Source organism: Chlorocebus sabaeus, chromosome 1 (genome assembly GCF_047675955.1).
Source record: "Chlorocebus sabaeus isolate Y175 chromosome 1, mChlSab1.0.hap1, whole genome shotgun sequence".
NCBI classification, from domain to species: domain Eukaryota; kingdom Metazoa; phylum Chordata; class Mammalia; order Primates; family Cercopithecidae; genus Chlorocebus; species Chlorocebus sabaeus.
The window spans coordinates 127,528,869-127,553,262 of NC_132904.1; the positions used below are offsets into that span (position 1 = coordinate 127,528,869).

General features: G+C 43.6%; 1 protein-coding gene across 8 annotated transcripts in view; it reads left to right on the forward strand.

The window, feature by feature from the left end:
- Positions 1-24,394, forward strand: part of NTM (neurotrimin) — a 1,227,126-nt gene that overhangs the window by 767,034 nt on the left and 435,698 nt on the right. The gene's annotated exons all lie outside the window — the stretch shown is intronic.

Genomic DNA, 24,394 nt, shown 5'->3' on the forward strand with positions numbered 1-24,394 from the left:
CCTGATCTTTTCTTTAATAAAAATTATGTCTTGGCCTGGCATGGCGGCTCACGCCTGTCATCCCAGCACTTTGGGAGGCTAAGCAGGTGGATCACCTGAGGTCAGGAGTTCGAGACCAGCCTGGCCAACATGGTGAAACACTGTCTGTATTTACTAAAAATACAAAAATTAACCAGGCATGGTGGCATATGCCTCCCAGCTACTCAGGAGGCTGAGGCAGGAGAATTGCTTGAAACCAGGAGGCAGAGGTTGCAGTGACCCGAGATGGCGCCACTGCACTCTAGCCTAGGTGACAGAGGGAGACTCCATTTCAAAAAAAAAAAACAACTATATATATATATATATATATATATTATTCATACATCACTTTACAGTGTACACGTATTTTTTCATTAAATCGTGCACTACCTCTCTGTCATAGCCATTGCCATTTTTATTCTTTAGACAGGAAAAATAGGGATGTCTCACTCATGTAAGCTGGTCTTCCTCAGTGCTGGCTGATGCTGCACTCATGAGTAATATCTCTTTAATGATGACTCTCTCTTAAAATAAAGAGACAGGGGGAGATCTTTGCCTAAGAGGAGTTCCCACCACCCCTAAATACTCCAGTGTTCACGTCCCCGGAGTAACAGCTCTCACTTCCTTACCACTATATACCCTGCCAATCAGGAAATTGACACTGATGTCAATACCACCTCCAATCCACAGAACTCGCTCATCTTTTGTCATCCATCCTGACAATGGCTCTTTTTCCTTTCTGGCCCAGAATCCTTCCCAGGAACACACACTGAATTCAGTTGTCATAACCTACAGTCTCCTTCAATCCAGAGTAGTTCCTTGGTCTCCTCCTACCTCTCAGCAAACTTCATGTGTATTCAGACTTCTCATTCTGTAAAATGACCTCAAACCTGGGTCTTTCCACCTTTTATTATGGCCCATCCCAGGAGTGCATCCAGGTAGAAACATCACAGAAATGATGCTGTGCTTTCTTGGAGGCCTTCACATCAGGAAGCACAGCGTCCACCCGTCCCACACCTGGAGATGTTAAACCTGATTCCTGGGTCAAGTTAGTGACTGCCAGATTTTTCCACTGTGTGGACAACTCTTTCTGGAAACAACATAAAAACATTGAAATTTGGGGTTATCTTAATGACGACAGTCCCACTCCCAAACACCAATCTTCAGCACTCTTGCTTTTAAACTGAAGTAAACTTCTTAGGTGAATTCAAGAATATAAAGCAAAATAGTGGGTTTTAGATAGGTGGAATGGAAAATAGTCTTACTTGTTAGCTTTGTAGCACTATAATGTCTTGGGAAGGACACGACTGGCTTCAAAATCAAAACATATTTTTTGAAAAAAATACTTATTTGAAAAATATTTATTTTTTTGTCACCTTTGAATCTAGCTCCTGAGGTCTTGTGGATAAACTCCCAAAAAGATCCCTGGCTCAAGCTGTGGCTCTTCTCTTGCAGTCTTAAATAGTTGTCCCAAATTCCTTTCTTCTTCCTAGATTCCATATATAGTCTTCTTGATGTTTCAGTGGTCTGTGGCCTTAGAATCTTGAAGAGGAAATAATTATCTGTTATAAGAAGTAGGGGTTAGAATTTTTGTGTTTGTCTGTATAGTGTTTGCAATTGTTGATCTGCTTTTTGCTTTTGCCACCTTCAAGGATTATAATAGATTGGTGCATAGAGCCATAGTGGACAGGAGATAAGAGGCTGGAGACATTGAAACATCAACTTTCTTCTTCCTATTCCGCCTCTCTACCGTCTCCCACATGCACAAACACACATGTGCACACAGCCATCTGGGCAAATGGCTAAATCTCTTCCAACCCAGCAGATAAGTCATAAAACCTTCAATAAATAGAACCAAGAAGACCAATTCTGAGATTGACTTTTTTCTTTGTTTTTGAACCACTGCTGAAGCCTTAAGAAGGCTGCAGTCCTTGCTGGTGCTGGCTCTGACCACAGAGCTCCTAGGCATATTGTCAGTTCCACAGCAAACAGATCTGGGTCTAGTGCTGAATTATAGGCTAGAGAAGGAGAGGACTCAAGGGGCAGATAATCACAGGCTATAAATACCTTCAAGGTAACAATGCAAATGAGGGAAGGGAATTATTCATTTGCTCAGCAAGTGCTAGGACAAGGAGCACTAGCTTGGAGCTAAGGAAGAGAAAGTTTAAGCTGAGGATTAGCAGAGAAGCTCCTCACACAGAGAGTTTCCTGCCCAGGGCTCTGGACTTGGGAGTCCAGTGCCAGGTACCAGGGACAGAAGCATGATAAAGGCATTGGGAAGAATTCCTGCTTGATTCAAGGGTCACAGGACTAATCCACAGCTTTCTGGTTGTTATCTATATTCTTAGGATGACATATACACACTCTCATTTGCCTCTGGCATTTAATTTATAGCCTGGCTGTTCAGGGAACAAATTCCTCCTGTTCAGTTCCTTGTGGCATCTGGAAGGATAAATTCCAAATCTTACTCTTTTTGTTTTTTCTGTTGCCCCCAAAGCTGGGGTTAGCTGAAGTCATGGTAACTAATTCTAAACTCTGATAGGGGCTCATCCCGTATGCAAAGACGTAGGGCTTCATAACTACATTTGGCAGGTAGGGAACTGTCAGAGGCTGAAAAGATATTAGGAACCGCTGAAAAAGCATTCCAGTGGTAACCATTACTGCTTAAATTATTGCCTACTTTCTGAATGTTTGTCTTCATGGAACTTGCCAGAACCTTCCTATGGAGAGGAGTCAGGGTATTACCCTGTGGTCTGCTTTCCTACACAAATGTTCATAGTTTTCACCCCAGTTTCGTGGCTCATTTCCTAAGGAGACCTTCGCTCCGTTGTCCAACCCAGTCTGGGCTCCATTCTTTGTGATTGTCTTCCATTCCATTGCCTTCATTCACATGCATTGAGCACTTAAGGTGAGAAATTAGGACAATAAGGACATAGGCAAATAGAACTTTTTCTTACAAGCCTCCTCCTAACGGTTTGAGGAAGCACTGCAGTAATGAAAAGTTCACGGATTTGAAGAGTCAGAAACAGAGGTCCAATCCCTGACTGATCACTCTTTAATGATCAGGTCATTTACTTGACACTGCAGAATATCAGATTGGGGATAATAAAATCCACCTAAAAGGCAATTGTGAACTCTCAATTACACACACACACCCCCGCCCCAAAGCTTTGATGTAGAGGAGCAGCCACTGTGGACACCAGCATGCAAAACACGGTAACAGTGGACAAAGTGCACAGACAGACAGAGTGTGAGGCACCATTTTACTCCTCCACTAAGAAAAGCTGAAAAACGCAATACAGTCATTTAGAAGAGAGAAAGATATCCCCAGTTAGGCAGCACCAAAAAGGCTATAGGGTTGTCCTATTTTCAGCCTACAATTTGTTTCTTTCCAATTACTGAGTACCTTGTCTACCTACTCTTAACTACTGGGGAGAAATGGAGAAACAGGACAGGTGAAGGTGAGAAGCCACCTGCATGCTTGAAGAGACAGGACTGTGGATGCAAATTGCTATTTCAAGTACAGGCACAGCATTTGCAGGACAGAAGGTTGTGGGGCTGACCAAAGGCTGTGTTGTGCCATCTCCATCACCAGCAGAGAACAATGTCACACAGCTTTCTTCTCTTTGCCTAACATCCACTAACTGGGATTTAGAAAATAGGGTAAAATCCAGGAAGAGCTTCACAGAGGAAGGATATATTCTAACAAACGGCCCAAGTGAGTCTCTTGTGTATAGGGAAAGGATAACAGCAGAATACATATATATATTAATCAGAATTATCTAGAAGATCAGAGTTGGTAATCAATAGGGGTGTGTGTGTGTGTGTGTGTGTGTATGTGTCTTTGTTTTTATCTATCTGTGAGAAAGAGCAAGATTTGAAGAATTAATTAATGGAATTATTGCAACTGGCAAGTTCAAAATCTACAAGATGGGCCAACAGGGAAGAGCTGATGTCCCAGCTCAGGTCCAGGGGCCTTTGGCTGGCAGAATTCCCTCATCTTCAGGGGAGGTCAGTCATTTTCTATTAGAACCTTCAACTGATTGGATGAGGCTCACCCATATTATGGAGAGTAATCTGCTTTACTGACAGTTCGTGGATTTAAATGTTAATCTCATTTTAAAACACCTGCACATGACATCCAGAATAATATTTAATCCAATATCTGGATGCTGTGGTCCAGACAAGTGGACACATAAAATTAACCATGTGTCTCAACAACATGATAGAGAAGTTACTTCATCACACTGGTGCTGAATACTGCTCTCTTTGCATTCGGAGTATCTCATGAAGAGAGTGGGATTTGGACTGAGCCTTCCATGATGGCAGAAGTTGAGGGAAAATTCAATTCACAATTTCGGTGAGGAATGATGTGTCTGCTGGATAGAAAAAGAGAGGGAACGAATATTCTCCACTTATTTGTGATGGGTTCTGAGGCAAGCAAGTCTTAGCTCAATTCAAGAGATCTTATTTACCACATTGAAACATTTAGACTTGCTGCAACAAGAAATTGATAAAAGGTAGGAGTTTCTACCTCACTGTTTTTTCTTTTCCTGAGAAAATAGGGAATAGGTCAAAAAAGTTCAGGAAAATAATGAGTGACTGGGTTGAGGAGGAAGATAAGGCTGTATAAAAAGCACAAGCAGTCACACTCCCCATGACATAAAGTTGACGGCCTACTCTGAGTGCACGTTTCTGCTGAGGAAGGAAAAGATGGCAGCACCTGCGAAAAGAACTTCTGTGCTCCCTAGCCTCACACCCAGAATATGGCCCAAACCGTCCCCATGAATGAGAAAGTCAGAGATTTTTTTCTTGGGCTGTTTGCTACTTGTCAAGACTTACACATCAGGTCATAACCTTTTCATGCCAATTATAGTGCATCTCAAATAATTAAAAAGGAAAAGTCAAAACACGAATATTTCATATTCAAAGGTCATGATATCTCCAGTCTCCTTCCCAAAGCTGGAGACAGGGAACTGGTGGGCTTCTCCATCATGATGCCACCAAATCCAAATGGAAATCACGGCCACTTGTGGACAAGTAGGTCACATCTTCCCTCTCAAGGCATCCAGAGCCAGAGTCCGTCCAGATCACAGAGACATTCTTCGAGACTTTTGCGTTACGGCCATAGTCACAGAGCCTCTAAATTAACAGAGAAGGAGAGAGAAAAAACAGCACCAGGTATAGCACCGTCACTGTTCACATGAAGAAACTGAAGTCTAGAGAGGAGTGATTTTTTCTTTGTGACACAACTAATTTGTGGCAGAATCAAGGCTCAGACTCAGTTGGTTTGACCCCCATACCGTGCATGTTCTCTTTGGCTTAGGTTAGAAACTTGGTGTCTGAAATATTAGAGCAAAAGGTGGTAGAGGGAAGATGACAAGCCAGTACCAAAACCAGGCTTGGTTTCCCTACTCCTTCAAAGGCGGCAGGCTGTAGTTGATTTTCTAGGTAAACCTCACTCCCCTACCACCTGCTAAAAGTAGAAAGGGCAGCGTCACATCTTTGTACGTGGACAAGCCCTGCTATTCATGGCCAGATGGCATTGAATGGGAGTGGGTCTCAACTTTTCTTTTATTAAAGGGATGCATGTTTGTGTGCACTGGGGGAGGAAGTGGCCATATGATAGCTACAAATAATAATATTTAATATTTACTGAATCCTTAATAGGTGACAGGAGCTATTCTGAGCCCTTCATGGGGATAAACTCATTTAATCTTTACAGCAACCCCACAGACTAGATACTAGTAGAGTCCCCATGTTATGGATAAAAACACTAAAAAGTTGGCCAGGCACGGTAACTCACGCCTGTAATCCCAGCACTTTGGGAGGCCAAGGCAGGCAGATCACCTGAGGTCGGGAGTTCAAGACCAGGTATCCATGACCAGCATGAATAAACCTTATTTCTACTAAAAATACAAAATTAGCCGGATGTGGTGGTGCACACCTATAATCCCAGCTACTCAGGAGGCTGAGGCGGGATAATTGTTTAAACCCAGGAGGCGGAGGTTGCAGTGAGCAGAGGTCGCACCCTTGCACTCCAGCCTGAGCAACAAGAGCAAAACTCCATCTCAAAGAAAAACAAAAACAAAAACACAGCAACACTAAAAAGTTAGAAGGTTTTAATATTCCCAGGTCTCATAACCGGAAAAGGGCAGAGCTGAGGTTTGTGGCTCTGGAAACAGGGTCCTAAACTCCCACACCACAGTGGCCATGTCGCTTTGGGCATTTAGAGGAAATATCACCTGTAAAAATTATGACATTCCACAAATAAACAATCCTTGGGGCTAGCACAGGGAAACACGGGGCCCAAGGGAAACACCAGGGGGTTCCAAGAAGAGCACGCAGTGATGGGAAGTCATGGAAAGGGGGGCTATTCGGGAAGAGGCTTGCCATCCTGTCTTGAGCTGGTGATTGGCAAATCCCGCAGGAACTATGTCACCTGTGGGTTCCTGGGACAAAACACTTCCATACAGGGAAAGAGGACAAAGCCTCTTGTAGAACATAAAGGTTAATAATTCTTGAGTGCTTCCTGTGCGTCAGGGCTACTCCTAGCCCTTTAGGTGCACTCAACCTTCACAGCAAACCATGAGGCAGGGGCCATTAGTGGCTCTATTATACAGAAGAGGAAGCTGAGGCACAGAACTTTCCAGAGCAACAGCTCAGTCTTATAGCCGGGTAACAGCTGATGCTGAGACCCACAGTTTGGGTCAAGCAGTGTAATCCCTCATCCCAATGTAAAGAAGAGCCTCAGAGTGGAGCAGGCTTGACAGAGGCCTCAGCTCTGAGGAGTGAGTGGGTCTGTGAAGACGGGACACCACACCTCGCCTGGGAAGCAGCGAGGATAGGGTTTATTCATTCATCCAAGCTGAGTACCTACTGTGTATCCAGGCACTGGGTACACAACAGCAAACAGGCAGACTCCTGCCCTCACAGGACTTCCAGCTGGAGAGGAAAAGGTGATAAAGGAAGAGAGATCCAGCATATCTGTAGAACCAATCTAGCACGGTGGAGCCCTTCCCTCAAGCCTGTACTGGCTGCACAATTGCGGGCAGGTGGGAGCCCCGTGGAGAGTCAGCTGACACATAAAAATGGCCTTTTGCATTTCTGCTGACATGTCGTCTGTATCTGATGGAGCAACGTCTTCATTATGAAATTAGATGAAAATCCCGATGCACAGACTGATAGATAGCATCCCACGCTCTTCCTCAGGGGCTGAGTGGCAGAAACTGCAAGAGCAAGGAGCAGAGCCAGAGCCTGCCCCCACCCCATCCAATTCCATTCTCATACCCACCTGTCATCTCCCCACAAACGTCATTAACTCACAGAGGGGAAGGAGCCTCATTGCATTATCAGACACCACAACAAAAGAGCTTTCTGTACTCAGGCTGCAGTTAAATTATGGAATAACTAGATACATTTGATACAAGAGGCTCCCTGATGGGACAGGGCTCCCTGGAGCCCAGGTTCCTTATCTCCAGTGCAAGTGTGAGCAGACTTTGTGCTTAGGAAGGCTGCACATGGTGGCCACTGAAGACCAGAGAGGTGGAGTTGATGAGAGGGCAAGGTATGAGAGAGTGGGGTACGTCTCTCTGACTTCTGCACTGGAAGACCCGGGTTCATTCTTTCCTACCCACGGAGAAAGGAAGTGGATTACTCCCTCGAAGATTAAGCACCTGACTCCCTGCCTTTCCTTCAACCTTCTAGTTTTCCCAAGAGACCCCTCCTCTTCCCCGCCAGCCCTACCCACCAGTACAGTTTCAACCTTGCTGTTCCCTGAGGGCAAGTCAGGCACAAGCAAGGCTCAGTGAAGCCAGTGCCTGAGTTTGATTTAATCCTGTCCAGTTCACTCTGTCCTGGTTAAATGCCTTCTAGCCATCCATCCCTGCCATGTATCTGTTTGTAGTGGTTCACACCATGAAAACCACCAGTTTTATTTAATAAAACCAAGCCCCCACACTCCTACTGGCAATGGAAGGGCCTTGAACCTCCTGGCTCTCTCTAATTCCTGTGGCTTTAACCTCCTTGACGAAATTCTCTTCCCAGGCAGGCTGTGGACGAGACTCTGCCTTGGCTCGGAGCCTCTTCCCAGTTCCCCAACTGGGGTGCGATGGCTTTGCTGAGGCAGCAGAGCACTTTCCAGTCCTGGGTTGAGTCACTTTTGCTCGTATTTGCACTCTACCTCTAAAAAGATCCTTTCTAACTGCGTCTGAGGCATGCCCCTTGTGTTTATAGAGTGAACTGTCCACTTGGTGGCTGCTCCTTTGCTAACTCGGCAGGGATTGCTGCTTGCTTGTGTCTCCTTCTGTTTCCCAGGTGCAGGGCTACTCTAGGGATTCAGGTGAGATTCCTACAGAGGCCAGGGAGCTTGACGGAGCTTTCCTACAAAGCTCTGACCATTACCCTGGTAAGACGACAGAGCCAAGCTTTGCTAACAGATGTTTCTGTGCTTTTTAGCAGGGAGGAAGCGACGTTGTGTCTCCATGCATCCCTGAGGAAGGGCTCGCTGGCCTTTATCTGCCCCGCTGGGATGATACTAAGACCTCTCACTTATAGAGTGCCTACTGTGTGTTAGGCACTGTTCTGTGCATTGTCTTATTTAATCCTCATAATAACTCCATAAGTGGACACTATCATTCTCATTTTACAACTTGTCTCAGGTCAAATAGGCAGTCGGTAAAACCCCCGTCAGTATAACTCTAAAGCCCCTGATGAATAAGTTCTGGAGAAGTAACGTACAGCATGATGACTACAGTTGACAACAATGTATTGTACACTTGAAATGTTCTAACAGAGTAGATCGTAAGTATTTTTGTCACACACACCAAAAAGAGGTAACTATGTGATGTGATGGATATGTTAATTAGCTTAATTGTGGCAATCACTTCACAATGCACACTTACATCAAAACATCACGTTGTACACCTTGAATATATGCAATTTTATTTGTCAATTATATCTCAATAAAGCTGAAGAAAATGAAAAGACTGAGTACCTGGGAACAAAAACAAAAACAAAACAATAAATCCAGTGAATCTTTATTTCCAACAAAATGAAACCCAAACTGTCTAGCGAGACTTGTGAGCTTCTTTCTGGCTTCTTCTCCTGCCTTTCTTTGGCACAAGTCACTTCTCACTGTGTCTTACCAAACAGGCCATGATCCCTTAAACCTCAGCTGCTTTGTTCTTTCTTTCGTGTGCTAGAAATTACCCAACTCCTCTCTCCAATTGGTAACTTCCTACTAATTCTAAAACAACTACAGACCCATCTCTTCTGCTAAGTGTTCCCAAATCCTTTGATCCTTAGATGGACTCATCTTCAAAATTTCAGACTTGTTAGATGCCACTCTCTTTGCTCCCATCGCACTGTAGGTAATGTGTCTACACATCTGTCTTCCCCATTAAGTTATGAGCCACCAGAATTCAAGCTCAGGGCCTCCTACTGCTCTGTTGCCCTTGTATCTAGTTCAGTATTTGCTATATTACGGTAACTTATTAGATGATTATGATAGCACTGTTCTAGGCACTTTCTATGAAGGAGGTACTTTTATTGTCATCTCCAGTTTACAGATGAGAAAACCAACACAAGAAGAGAGTAACTTGCCACGTATATCCCTTTAGTAAGTGAAGGAGCCATGATTGAAATCTCGGCTTCTGGCTCCAGTGCCTATACTTTCAGTTGCTACTCAAAACTGCTTTCCAGTAAAATATTTGTTTAAAGAATATTTTACGAGGCCGAGGCGGGTGGATCACCTGAGGTCAGGACTTTGAGACCAGCCTGACTAATATGGTGAAACCCCGTCTCTACTAAAAATACAAAACTTAGTCAAGCATGGTGGCATGTGCCTGTAGTCTCAGCTCCTCGGGAGGGTGAGGCAGGAGAATCACTTGAACCCAGGAGGCGGAGCTTGCAGTGAGCTGAGATTGTGCCATTGAACTCCAGCCTGACAGAGCAAGACTCGATCTCAGAAAAACAGAAAAAGATGAATGAGACCATGGATACCTCCCAGTCTATTTTGGAGAGGGCATTTCACACTACGGAGAAATGCGTCGTTCATTCCCCTCCAGCTCATGACTCATTTTGACCCATCTGCCAGCCCCGATCTCCTGCCTTAGGAAGTGAGCTTGGCACAGGTGAGGGCTGTTCTCCTTTCGGTTCAGCCCCAGGTTTGGTTCCTTCAGGTCAAAGGTCACACTGCAGCATCCCGAGATAGGTCTCTTGCAGTACCTGCCTTCCCACTCTTTCTCCCTCCTCTTTCCACTTCCTTGTCACAGATGTAAAATCCTCACAGCCTTCTCTGGCGCTGCTAACCACAGGCATTCAGGAACAGTCTTGCTCCAAATCCTGCCTCCTATTTTCATATTTCCTGTGGCGTTTTATAGAAATAGCAGAACAATTGCTCATCCACAGGGGGTAAAGGGAGCAGGATTTTATATAATTAAATTTTAAAGTGACAAGTTTTTCCAGCCTGTGGGATAAGTAGAGGGAAGGGGAGATGGGATGAAGTCCTCCTGTGTTTAAAGAGAAGCTGGTCTTGGCATCGGCGACATAGAATCTAGCTTTATTCCTCTTTTTTTCACCAGTGACAAGGACTGTGGACATAATTTGTACCTTCAGTGCAGCCTCTCTTTTCTATTGAGCTGCAGCAGCACTGAGTGCTAAATGAGTCCCTTGTCAAAGGCTGCTTGGAGTCACCCACTTCCAGAGGGAGCATCTGGATTTTAGGAAGTGTTGGTATTTTATTTCCCTCTCCTGCACCAGGGGAAGAGAACACTAAATGAGAGTTCATCTCCCAAAAGGAACATTCTTGACATGATGAGGGACAGAGACCAGAAACATCTGTCTGTAGAAAGCAGGCTTGGAGTTTCCCCCATAAACACAGGTTTCCATGCAAACCAAACAAAGGAGCATCAGATGCAGGCCAGGCGGATTCCACTTCAGCTCCCAGATTGAAAGACGTCTCACAGCCTCCTTCCTTTTAAGGTAGGGGACCAGAGGGCCAGCCTGGGCTCTGATGGCCACACCCCCAGCAGGCTGGCCTCACACATCACGCCCGAGTGCACAGCACACCACTCTCGAGCCATTTGTTCCTTTGTTGTGTGCTAAGCAAAACATAATTACCCACTTTGTCACATTGCATGTGACTTTGACGGCCCAGTGTGTGGGCCTTTAAATAAAATACATTAGAAGGTCCTCAGGGGAAAACAGTGCTCCTTTGGGGGTTTGTTTCAGGACTTCTACAAGGTTCTAAACAACAGACTCAGTGGAGCCAGGTTGCCTAGTAAGGAGCAGCGACTTTATCCTCACTGCCTATCACTTACAAATAGAGAGAAAGGAGAGAATAAGAACAACAGAGTGGGAGGTGCAAAGAGAGGCACATCAGAGGTTTTCATGAAGATGGTGGGGGAAGGAAAGTAAAGGAAACCAAGAGGCACAGAGCACTGTAGCGCACCTCTTTTGCATGATAAATTGTTTCCAAAACCAAAGACGGATGTCTCTGCAGGAACCCTCTCCCTCCATCTTCAGAAACTTCCTACTTAGGCATGCATTTAGCTCCTTTCCCAAATCCCTTGTATTCAAAGTCTCATTTCTCTTGTTCACAGAGACTCCTCCTTCCCAGCACACCCAAAGCTCATCTCTCCAGCAGTGCCCTCCTCCCCGACCCAATTCTCTGCTCCAAAGGAAGGCACCTGGCTACTTTAAGATAGCAAAAACATGCACAGCACACACATGCTCTCTTTCTCTCTTTATCTCTCTCTCTCTCTCTCTTTATCTCTCTCTCTCTCTCTCTCTCACACACACACACACACACACACACACACACACACATCCACCACACCCCTGACCCTCAGAGCCTTCCCCTCTTTGTAGAGACACACACCACACCCCCTGGAAACAGAGCTTTCTAAACACATTCCGAATCTACAAGTGCTGCTAGGGCTCAGGCTGTGAGTTTCCTTAAATGTGAAGTCTGCTCATGACTGCAATTAATTGGCATTGCTGTGCTAATGGTAAGGCAGCCTCCTGTAATAACTGCCAGCAGCCTGCTGAGTGCAGGGGGAGACGGTGGTGGGAGCTGAGCCCTGTGCGTTGTTTACAGTGGAGGAGACGAGGAAACTCATGAGCATTCTCCTTTTTTGTAAGGCAAAGTTACACAATTGGTTGGTATTAGCAATTTTCAATCATCTTTCATTAGCGATAGATTGATTTTCTGTTTTTTTTTTTTTAATGTATAAAAGCAGAATTCTCTGAAGAACTTTCGTCCCTGGTCAGTTGATTAAAAATAACATCACTACCCAGTTGCTTATCAAGAAGCTCAGAATGAGCTCCTCATGAAAAGCCCTTCGGATGGGAACAGATACTGCGTGCTGCTGATGGTGCCACCCGGACGCATATGCTGACTGAGATGGTTATCTCTGGGATGAGGTTGATTTGAGGATCCCCTACTAATTGTCTGTGTCTCTGGCTGAACCACTTTTGACAGTGGAATGGCAGGTCTAGGGGATCTGACAGAATCATTCATTCCTTCGACATTTTCTGTCCTCCTTCTGGTCAAGCACGTCCCTGATTTCGGGGTGCAAATGAATTCCAGCTCTCCCCTAGCCTAGCCTAGAGGAGAATGTGCGAATTTGCCTAAACTATGTCAGCTCTCTGGGGTCCATTTCCTCATCTACAATGTGGGTACGTTGACTTAGATGACTTCTATGCGTCTTTTCATCTATCAAGTAAATTGGTCTAACAAAAAGACAAAGGTCTTAGAAACAAGTTAATCCCTTATAGGGAGGATGCCGTATGTTGACACCCAACTCTAACAGAAGGCAGTGTGTTCAGTGTGCTATAGGAGACACAAAACACTGCAGGCATTCAGAAGAGAGAGATCCCTTCTCACTGGGATGACCAAAAGACAGGGCTCCGTGGAAGGGTTGGGGGGGGGGGTCAGTCGAAGTGTGTCTTGAGCGGTGTGAATAGTGTTGACTGACAGAGATCGAGATGAGGTGTAAGACAGGGTGGACCACAAGTTGGGGAAAGCCCTTGGGAAGATCCTGTCCAGGAAGATGGGGAATCTAGATGGGGTGGTGACTTGACTTCCCAAAAAAGAGGCTTTTTCAAAACGAAGAAGAGCATTCCATGGGGCCACATGCTGCCAAGAGATCAAGGAGTTTAGCCATGGCATCCTGAGCAAGCAGCTCCCCAGATGGAGAGCAGGCCTCTGGCTCCCTGAGGACCTGCCCACTCCGCCAGTGGCCACTGGGAAGCACCCCTCAGAGCTCTCTGTGGTGGGAGTTGTGTCACTGCTCCTTGAGCCTGGAGGTGTCTTCAAATCCCATGTATTGTTCTGCGGACGACAAATGGTGCCTTTTCCGATATTCAGAAGCGAGATAAATGGCAGGCCTGTTACACGGCTCAGACATTTTGGACTTTCTTTCTTTCTCTTCTACGTGTCCCATTTTTTTCACTGGGCGTACTTCTTGACAATGGTTCTGGTTCTCATTCATCTGCTCCTCAATCGTAGTCTTCCTTTTGCCCTTTGTAGTATCTCTATTATCCCATCTAAATACTCCTTACTCTCTCAAATGAGCCACAGCCTAGGGAATATTTCTCAAGGAGAGAGGGTAGCTTCTTGTATTTATTAAGCTACAGCCCAGCAAAATACACTGATTTGGAGTTAGACAACTAAATTTGAAACCAATGTCTGCCACATTCCACTATGGGAACTTTGTCAGCTCCTCCTCTCCTTCTTCCTCCCTTCCTCCTCCTCCTCCTCCTCCTCCTTCTTCTTCTTTCCTCCTCCTTCTCCTTCTCTTTCTTCTTCTTCCCATTTAAGGCTTGATTCACTCATCTATCAAATGGGACATGGTTCTGCTAGATAGGGTAGCTGGGTGAGAATTACATTACATGACAAAGTATAATTTATTCTGCAAATCTAACATTTTGATATCAATTATGGTTATTGTAACTGTGCAAAGAGAGATAATCTTTCTCATTCTCAAAAGTTTATCAAGCATTTCATAAACAAAGTAATGCATGTGAATTTCAATTGTGTGCACATATTGCATAACTCCTCTCAGCTGTATGTAATTTCCTTTGTTGTCAGGAAACCCTGGCTGATTTCTAATTTAAAAGTAGGGCTTGCAGTGCTTTGCCCCCTATTTTTCTCTATGTCTTTTCCACTGGATGTGGGATGTCCCTAGGGCCTCTAATGAGCATTTGACTGTGTTGTCAGTGTGGTGTGGGTGGCCATGTGCTGCCCTCGTTAGTAGACTTGAGGGTGGAGGAAATTTAAAGATACTGCTGCCTCCAAGCTCATCATGTTCTCTTGTCAAGGAGCAGGTGACATTGTGGACTGGGCAAGAGGAGTAGCCATAGTTTTGACCTTGCCCAGGCCAGCCCAGCAACCCCAAGGAGCCAGAGCTCCTCTTGGCAAGAATCCACAGTGAAGTGGGACATCTCATTGCAGAAGGCCCCACAGCAGGGCCACCTCAACATTTCAACTTCCAGACAGAAAGCTCTTCTCCTGCCACCTGCTGTTCTTCCCTGGCAACAGCCTTGGCATACCCTTTCTCTCCCTTAGGGCAGAGCTCTCAGTGTCACTTATAGAGCCAAGAAGTCACTTTGGACCTTTGAAGTCTTGTTGGGGGATTCTGCCTTGTCTGGAAGGGCAGAAGGAGGCAGAAAGATCAAGAACTTTATAGGAGAACAGCATATTCAGCCCAAATGTAGGATGTGGACATTGTGGTCTGGATTATTTGTAGGGTTGGGTATTAGGGCTAGAATTTTAAAAATGTGCACTAGTGTATCATGACTTTGGGTGCTCAATTGTTCAGGTGAAGTCCCTTTGAAATCGCAGCATTGCTGGCCTAAAATATATTTGAAAGTAAGAATGTAGGAGGAGCAGAGGGGGAGCCAGAAGCCCACTCATGCAAATACAGGGATATAAATGACTCAGTTTCCTCCTTCGTAAAGAAGAAAATGATTCGGAGTTGCTTTGTTGGCAGGTTAGCTAATGAGGGGGTGTTGTGTTAATTAACGTTGCAAAGAATTGTGAAAGCATTAAACTTTAGAAGTACCCTAGTGCTTCTAGGAGTATTATTCTTGGTGCATTAACAGGCTGGGTCTGCCAATGTCTATGAGAGTGAGGGAATAAAGGAAAGCTGGAACAGAAGGCAGAAGACGTGTGGACACAGCAGCGCCAGCTCAGGGCCAAGTGAAGGAATCTCAAAGTACCATCTTCGGAGCATTAAAATATCTTTCTCCCAAGGAAGTGGAAATGGAATACTTCAGATGTTTTTGGTTGCAGGGAATCAAGCCCCTTACAGCAGATGCTTAAAAAGAAAGGGCATCAAGGAAGCCTGGAGGGGGGGGTGTCCCCATGCTCAGCAATGGCCTCCAGGACCCAGGACCTCAGGGTTGGTCTCCATCATGCTCAGCACGTGAGATGTGCATATCATGAGTGAAAGGTGGCCACCTTTCTCCATCGCTCACACCATCGCCTAATCATGATCAAAGATAAAAATGAAGTGGGCCTGGAAGAGGGCACATGTTTCTTTTCGATGAGGGAGGAATATCTAGTCCTTCTACTGTGTAAAGTGACCTGCATAACCGCAAAAGAGACAGAAGGGTGAATATCTGGCATTTTTAGCTTCTTTTGTGGGAGGCAGGCTTTGCCAGTAGGAAAGAAGGAAGGGGGGAGAAAGGCATTTTATATAGAAGTCAGCATCGAACACCTCTGTGAACAGTGGGCTTCTGGATAGCAATCTGGTGTTTGTTGGGAAATACTCTGTGAGCACTGGGGGCAGTTGCGCAGCTTCTCTTCAACCGCCAGCCACATGCTTGCCTAATTAGGAGACGCAAGCCAGTGGCTCTGCTGTCCCCACCTCTCCGTGTGTTCAGACTCGGTCTATAAAGTGTTGGCTTAAAGGCACTTTCACCCATACGTGGGTCACCCCCACCAACAGATTCACCCTGGATGTGCATATGAGGTCCGCACTGTGGCCCTTCCACGTAAGAGAGTAAGGAAGTGAAGCCTTGGGAAGATTTACGAGCTCTGCGAAACTGGATGTGGTAAACTATGTGTACGGCAGCTCTGAAAACCAGTACTGAACCTCTGCTTGGGGCCTGACAGACATGGAGGCAGTTCTATTGAAACACCAGGCAGAGGGCCTAATGAGAAATCAGTCAGATGCGCCGTGACACTGCCTCACCCACAGGCTTCCATCTGCTTGCACCCTTCGCTTCCAAACAGAGCACCAGTTGTGTTTGTTCAGTGACCAACTGGCCGTCCATCGCCTCACCTCCTCCAGATTGCAAACCACCAGCAGCAGTCCAGGCTCCTCCCTATCAGACCAGAGCAGCCCGGGAAGGTGGTTCATCCTCCTCCCTCTTTCCTGATGCATTTTTCATCATTAAAGGGAAAATGTCATTTTGGTGACAGATATTAGTATGATTGGTGTCAGGAATGAATCTTCCTTTCTCTGTCAGCCTTGCTTCACACAATCCTAAGACAATGTTCTGTTAAAAGGCCACTTCCATTTCCAACTCCAGCAGTGTGCGAGAAGGGCAGGCTTTGCTGTGATGGATGGCTCCGCCAGGGCTGGCTCTGCGCCGAGGGGTGCAGCTGAAGCTCGACCCTTGCACACCGGGCAAGCCTGGAGAAGCTTCTGGGAAGCTCAAGTCTTATTTCTGGCGGGATTCTGCTGAGAACATATCTTAAAAAGAGAAAACCTGCAGCTCTATTCGGTGATTAGGTTTTAAGAGGTGGAAGATTTGCCATCATCACTGATATATAGAGTCCCATAAATCCAAACACGTTTATTGGAAAGCTGATCTGGAAATGAAGATTTTTATTTTCTGGCAGCAGAAATGTAGGTCAACCTCTCTAGATCTTTTCCAGGTGCAGACCTGGACCTTGCATGGACTGGAAGTAACCATACATTCCACCCCTACAGTGTGCCTCATCTGACACTCTGCACACCACAACCCGTTAGGACTCATTTACAGCTGTTTTCTCGCACATGAAATAGAGGTAATAGTACCTAGACTACCTTTCTTAATCACTGAGAGGTCATTTCATTTCAATGAATATTTATTGAACTCATGCTCAGGGTCATATACTTTGCTCAGTGTTGGGCAGGTACAAAAATGAATGAGAAAGGGCAACTGCCTTCAGAGAGCTTACACCCTAGTTGGTGAGATCATTACAATGCAGATACACATACACACATTTACAGAGTTCTAGATTGTGAAAGATACACACACACACACACACACACACACACACACACACACACACACATATATTTCCTTTAAATATTTTGATTTCAACCAGTAGAAAAGAGAGGGATGGGAAGCATTGGTTAAACGAATGTTTCATGGAGGAAATGGAATCTGAACTGGTTCTTGAAACCTGAATAGGATTTAGAAAGCTGTGGATGGAAGGAGGGCATCTTGGCAGAGCAAAAGTCTGAGCATCTACATAGTTTGTGATATGCAGGGCAACTTTCCAAGAAGAACACCTAGTCTAGGTTGACCGGGTCCTAGGATGTTACATGAGTGCAAAACTGGGGCCACTGCAGAGACTAACACTATTTAATAAACGTGGGATACTTCCTGACTGTCAATCTTAAGAGTCGGGTCTTTATGTCATAGGCAGGGGGAGCCACTGAAACTTCCTACCTAGGTCAAGGACATTATCAGATCCTTGCCTGAGAAAGATAAAGCTGGTTTCTCTGTGTGAAATGCTGTAGATCTGCTATTCTCAACTTTTTCTAACACAAAAATCATTTAAAATATTTTTAATACCCTCATTACTGTGCAGAAGATACGTTCATAGATAACATATAATGCCTATCCACGTACTTCAGAAAATGACCTATCTAAAGCCTGACTGAATCTGAAGGAGAAATAAATAGAAAATGATTTATAATAATATAAATGTAAAATAAATATTTGGATGCAATTGCACCATAGGATATAATGAAGTATGGATGCGTCTATACACAGAATCACCATGAATGTGACAGCTAAGCGACAGTAGAGACTGATACAAGGATGTAGAATTAATTGATGACTCAGCATGATGAGAAACATTCCCATTGAGTATGTGATTTTTCAAACTAGTGAACACTTCTTGGTAAAGATGTGAACAAATCAAACACAGTCTTTCTTTGACTTGCAGGATAGTTGCAGTCCTGGAGAATTAGTGAACATTAAAACCTGGCAAGAATATCTGTGTTTATATGTCAAATGGAGTACATTTTAGGCTTAGATTTTTAAAAGAAAAAGGTTTCACTCACCTAAATGTCTGGCAGGCATTTGACGTCCGTGGCGGAGTAGCCATGCCTTGCCGAGTCTCTGATCTCTGCGGCCTCTGTACAGTAAATGGCAGCAGTACCTCTCCAATTATGGTGCTAACCAATATCCACTCGATCTTCCACTCCCACCCTCCAAGGAGTGTGCCCTGCCCCGGTTAAGAAGCACTGATTCAGGCAGAGGCAGGGTTGGAGGCAGAGAGATGAGTTAGGATTTAATTAAAATAGTAGAGAGAGAGGGAAAAGAAAAAAAGCAAGAGAGCCTTGGTGGTAGCATTGGGGAGTGGCAAGAAGGAAAAAAATTAAGAGGCACTGATCTACCAGTGAGCAAAGGGTTGGCAATGCCCTTGGTAAAGTTTACAGCACTGTGCAAATATTGTTGCAGTTGGAGTTAAATGTCATCACACTCACTGTACAGAAATGGTATCTGAAGCACTGAAAAGGTGCAATGACTTTTGCAAAGACACAGAACAGGTCAGGAATTGCATTAGACATCCAATGCCTTAGACCGACACTTTTACTGTAATTACTGATGCAAAGGAGCTTCTACTCAGCATGGGGAATTATAAGCAGACAACTCGAGTAGAGCAAATATAAAGGTAGAAATAACTTCTAAAAATAGTCAAATTCCAAGTATTCTATTTATCACCTCTTGATGGAACACTTGGAAAACTCCAGGATTCCAAAGAAAGACCAATATTCCACAATCCATCCACTTTTTTGTTTGCTCATACCTCTAAATATTCATCAGTAACATTTGAGACAAAGGAAAGAGATAATTACGAGGGGAGAGTTTTTAAAAGATATTAAAGGTTAACAGAATTCTTGGCATTTGTGTCGTGTCAATTTCCATGTAATTATGCTCAATTCCCAGAATTCAGTGTCAGTTGTGCCTGTTAATGCTTAAAGATGATATCCTTGGAAAATAATTTATAAGATCGTTTCTCAAAATTTTCAGATTCAAACCAAGCACCCTGGCTAATAGGCTGATTATTATTAATGTTATTCTTGGGTGGAGAGTGCTAGGAGGTCGTAAGTTGGATGTTGGGATCAAAGTGGATTTGTTATGAGAGTGTGGTTAGCTATCTCTCCTAAAAGCAAAATGACTGTGCTCGAAATGTTTATACAACCTGATTTACAAACCTCTTCTATTTTTGTTTGATAAATAAGAAGAATGTGGGAAAACACCCCCGTTCCCTGGAATATGACTGCCTCTTAGAAGGAGGAAGGGGGTCTGGTGCTGATGTCTGCCTGTGGGGAGGTAGGACCAACTGGCCTTGTGGGAAAACATTGAGATGCACAGGTCTAGATGTTTTTTACATGTTTATTCATTCATTCATTCATTCTTCTCCCATTTATCTTTGAATGTATTCTACCTGTTCTTTGCTGAGATTGAGTGATGATAAATAAGGCACTGTCCCCTTTTCTGTTCTCTTGAAATTGTGTACATTCCCTTTGTAGTACTGACTCCAATTGTAATTCATTGATTATCTGTGCAATTATTTCTAACATTCATCTATTCCAGCAGTCTGTAGCCATGGAGGTTGGATACCAAGGATATGATAGTCCCTGATGTAACATGTCACCTACCCTAGGACATGCTTGTTGAATAAATGTGAGAAGGGTGTTCTCATCCCAGCTGAGCAATCAAAAAAAATCTTTTCAACTAACTTACTCTGATCGTGATTTGGGAGAACATTTTCTAAAGCCCGTCCAGTCTTGGCCTACCGTGTTTTTTCAATCTCTGGGGCTTTGTGCATTTATGCATCTGTGTCTTCAGGAAATGAAATTGAAAAATAATATAGTTTCCCCCACCTTCTGTTGAGGCCAATCCTGTGGAGCACAAAGTCAAGAACTCAGGCTCATGCATTACCTATTGTTTGGGATGATTGCTGTCACAATTCTCTTCCACTGGAGTGAAATATGAAAAATTCCATGGAAAACCAGTTGCTTCCCATCATGCCCTAGAAAGTAGGCTGACACAGGGACGCATTGAGGTGGCGAGAAAGAGCTAAGACTCAGAGTTTAGAGACATATATCGTAATCCAGCTCTTCCAGTTGCTAGAAGTCAAACTTTCGGAATGAGGGAGCCAAGCAAAGTGAAGGATGTGTCCAAGGTAAATTCAGAGGCAATGTACAAGACACAAGTGAGTGCACAGAGGATCAGGGGTCCCCAGCCCAGTGAAGAGTGAAAGTCGAGGTCATTCAGGGAGGAAACAGCCAAGCATGTGAAGGATTGGAAAGCAAGGCAGGCCAACTAACCCTGCCTAAGGGGAGCTATTCTCCTCCTCAGGATGCATTTCCACATAAATCAGGCACACACTTTTCATTGTATTTTTTAAAATGCCTTTACCAAGTGTACATAAACATTCTACAAGGAGTTGTATCATAAGGTAGGTATGTGTATTACAGGGGTGGGATGGGGTGAGATAAGTATAATTCAAGTATCCCCAGCCAGACAGAAAATGGAATTACTGGGTAGATGGGAACATGACATTAGAAAGGTCACACTGGGTCACATAAATTCAGATGTCCTAGTTACCTGCTTTGGACAGTGGCAATTTTACATGAAAGCCATCAGACGCCTCTAACCTAATAAACGGTATGGGTATATCACCCATTAGTTTATTCAAACCTTCTCATATCCTATTTAGAGATTATTTTTGTCTGTATAAGTTTTATTCAGACATACTTGTTTTTATCCTTTAACTATTGTCTTGATTTCTTAGTTTTTAAATTTTATTTTAGCTAGAGTTTGGTCATTAAGTGTGTGTCCACTCTATCTTTATACATCGTGAATACCAAATGTCATCATCAATTTCATGTTCCTCGTTTGTAGAGATTTGGAAGTCCCTACAAAACAAATTATTTCAATTTTTGAATTTTCCCCACCTGTGCTGGTCACGTAAATACAACAAATATTTATCAAAACCTATTATGTTCCAGGCATTGTGTTAGGCTTCAGGAATGTAACAGAGAAAAAGACAGAAATTAGACCATTACATGTATTCTGAGTGTTATGCGAGGCACTGATGTAGTGGGCATATGCCAAGTCCAGTGGACAGCATAGTGAGACCTTCATGAGCCAATCAGAACCAAGAAGGGTGAAGACAACTCAGCCTGAGAGCACGGGGACTGCATCCTTCGCAGGAAATGGAACATGCAAAGTCCCTCAACTGAGAAAGAAGAACCTCTGAGGAATTGTAGTTGTAATACTATAAAACAAAATCTGACGTGGTTCCAAAAGGGAAGAAGTAGTTGCTAAAGCTGAAAATACACAGATGCCACATCCTGAGGGCTCAGAAACCACAGAAAGGACTTGGGACTTTATTCAAATTGCAGTGTGGAGCCACCAAAGATTTAATCGGGACAGTGACAAGGTCAGATTTCAGGAAATCTTCTTTTCAATGTGGAGACTGAAACAGAGCTGGCAAGAGCAGGAGGAGGACATGTGCATAAGATGAATTTCAGGAATCCAGATAAGAAAATAAGGAGATCTTGGCTTGGGCCAGGCGAGGCAGTGGAGGTTGAGAAAGGCGGATGGATATAAAATATATTTTGGAGGAAGAACCTAGGAAAAAGAGTGAGAGAGAGAGACAGAGATTGGGTTATCAGGGGCAGCAATAAGACGGAAGAGATTAAAAGTGACTCAGTTTCTGACTTCAGCGATTGGTTGCATGAAGTTTATTATTTGTGAGCTACAATGATAACTACTCTAAGCAATACTAGGATAATTTTTATGGAACAATTTTGAGTAAAAATAACATTTCTTTCTCTGTTTCTATTTTTTCTAATACCCTTTTAGTGTTTTTCATAAAAATGTTTGGGCCAACACTTGTTTTTTGGCAAAAATTCCTGATATCTGCAGAAAATAATCTATAGTATCATGTTCCAATATGCATTGTGAGGATCATAGCTTGGGAACTGCTAGCCATCACTGATTCCAAGATTACTTTCCTGGGTTGTAAAAGAATAATCAGTAGCAACCATTTGTGGAGTTGGTACTACAGCCCAGGTACTTCGCTGGTACTTTACATAAATTATTTCATTTAACCCTCACAGCAAATATAAGAGGTAGGTATTATTCCTTTTTAATAGAGGAGAAAAATGAGCTTCTGACAGGTAAGAACATTTTCCAAGGTCAAGCTGGTAATTTGTGGAACGTGGACACAAAGTCAAAGCCATTAACTCCAGCATTCATGCCGGATCCCTTCCACATCACTGTCTCTTCATCGACTGCCTCTATGCCAGCAACTTATATGCATACTTTAGATTATTTTTTCTAAAGTATCTTCCATTATATTTGGCCACTTTTCCACATATCCAAATAACTTTCTGGATTATCTGCAGCTCATCCATGTCAGCTGAAGGTTTAATTACTTAAGGGAACCTAATGTCTTCTGCAAACTTGGGAGAGTTCTCTATGAATTCCCTTTGACAGATCATTGGTAAAAATATTAAATTTGATTTGTCCTAGCAACTGTCCCTTGGGGAATCTAGTATTAATACTTCCCCATATAGAAACATGTCAATCTACCCTTGATTTATATCTTAGCTTTAAGCAACTCTCTGCCTTTGGAAAAAAAAAAAAAAAAGATAGTCTTCTCATCATGTGCTTTTTCTAAAAGGTATCTGTGATCCTGACACCTTGTCAAAACTGTTGTGAAAGCCAAGGTAGATTATTTCCTGTGTTGTGGTTTATTCACATGCATGCTGACAACATTTTCCAAATTCTGCCTCCCTCAGGTTCAAAGCTACCTGAACAACACATAAGTTCATTTTCCTAAGACACTCACAAGTGGCTCCTTCTTTCTCACAACCTGTAGCATTCACTGGTAGTTTTGTGGTAAGCTAGAGAAGGAAAGCATACCAAAGCTTTAGGGAAATCATTTCTTTCTGGGAGGTACTGCCCATGTCAACCCCAGGTTGGGAAAGAAGCACAGGGCTGTGATGCCTCAAGGGCAACCTCGATTACCTTATTTAGAAAGGCCCTGAACTCATGATGGCAATGCATATAGGTGGACCAACAAGGTGAAAGTCACAGTGATTCACAAGCATATAGAAATGCATTTTATTACTTCTTTGTAAGAGTCAATAAGTTTGGCAGAGTAATAAAGTAAAGATGCTTTAAATTGAAGAAGAAAAAAAGAAGTGGATAGTTTGGGTATTAGTTTAGCTAGAAATACAAAGAAACTTGACTTCTAGGGCAGTACAAATTCAAGCCTTCCACGAGCAAACAGTTGAGAGTATGTTTATCTTCTTAAAATGTGTGGGCGCCTTCCCACCACTTCACCTACTCCTCATTGGTGCTTTGTCTCCTCCGTACCACCATTCCTGTCCCAGAGCCTGCAGAGCAAACAGTGAACATTTATACATCAAACTCGGTGAACTAAACATTTAGGAACCTTAGAGTGAATGATTTTAGTCTCATCTAGTTCCCACTTCCCCAAGGAAAGCTCAGATTTTATGCAGTCTTGATGCATTGGTTGAAAGTTAACTCAGTCTGAACACTAACCCATCTAATTAGGTGTTTGTTTGAAATCCACGTCTCAGTAGTCAACTGATCTGATGAAACTGGCGTGGTGTGTCTGTATATGTTTGGTGTGGAAATGTAAATGGGTTACAATCCCAGCAAAATAACATCACAGAAGTTCAACCAGGTCCACATTTCTAATAAAAAATATTGATTGATTTCAGGGATAGCAAAGATCACTTCTACCCAATTACACTCTTGCTGCCCCTTCTAAAGCAGCGTGACTCAGGAATTATTTCACGGCACTTAGCCTTTTATATACAACTGCTATTATAAAATGTTCTTTGTGACACACAAAATTATATGTATGTATATGTATCCGTGTGTGTACAGAATATGCTATTAACATATGCCTAAATGGCTTATTTAAGAAACTCAGGGGAGACTGAGATAAAACACAGCAGAATGAGTCTAAAACATGAGGTCCAGAAGAAACAAACACTAACAGAAAGGAGAGAGAATCCAAATAAAAAGAAAAGGGGGAAAGAGGTAGATACAGGAAACAGAAAAAATCCCTTACTGGAGAGAAGAAAAA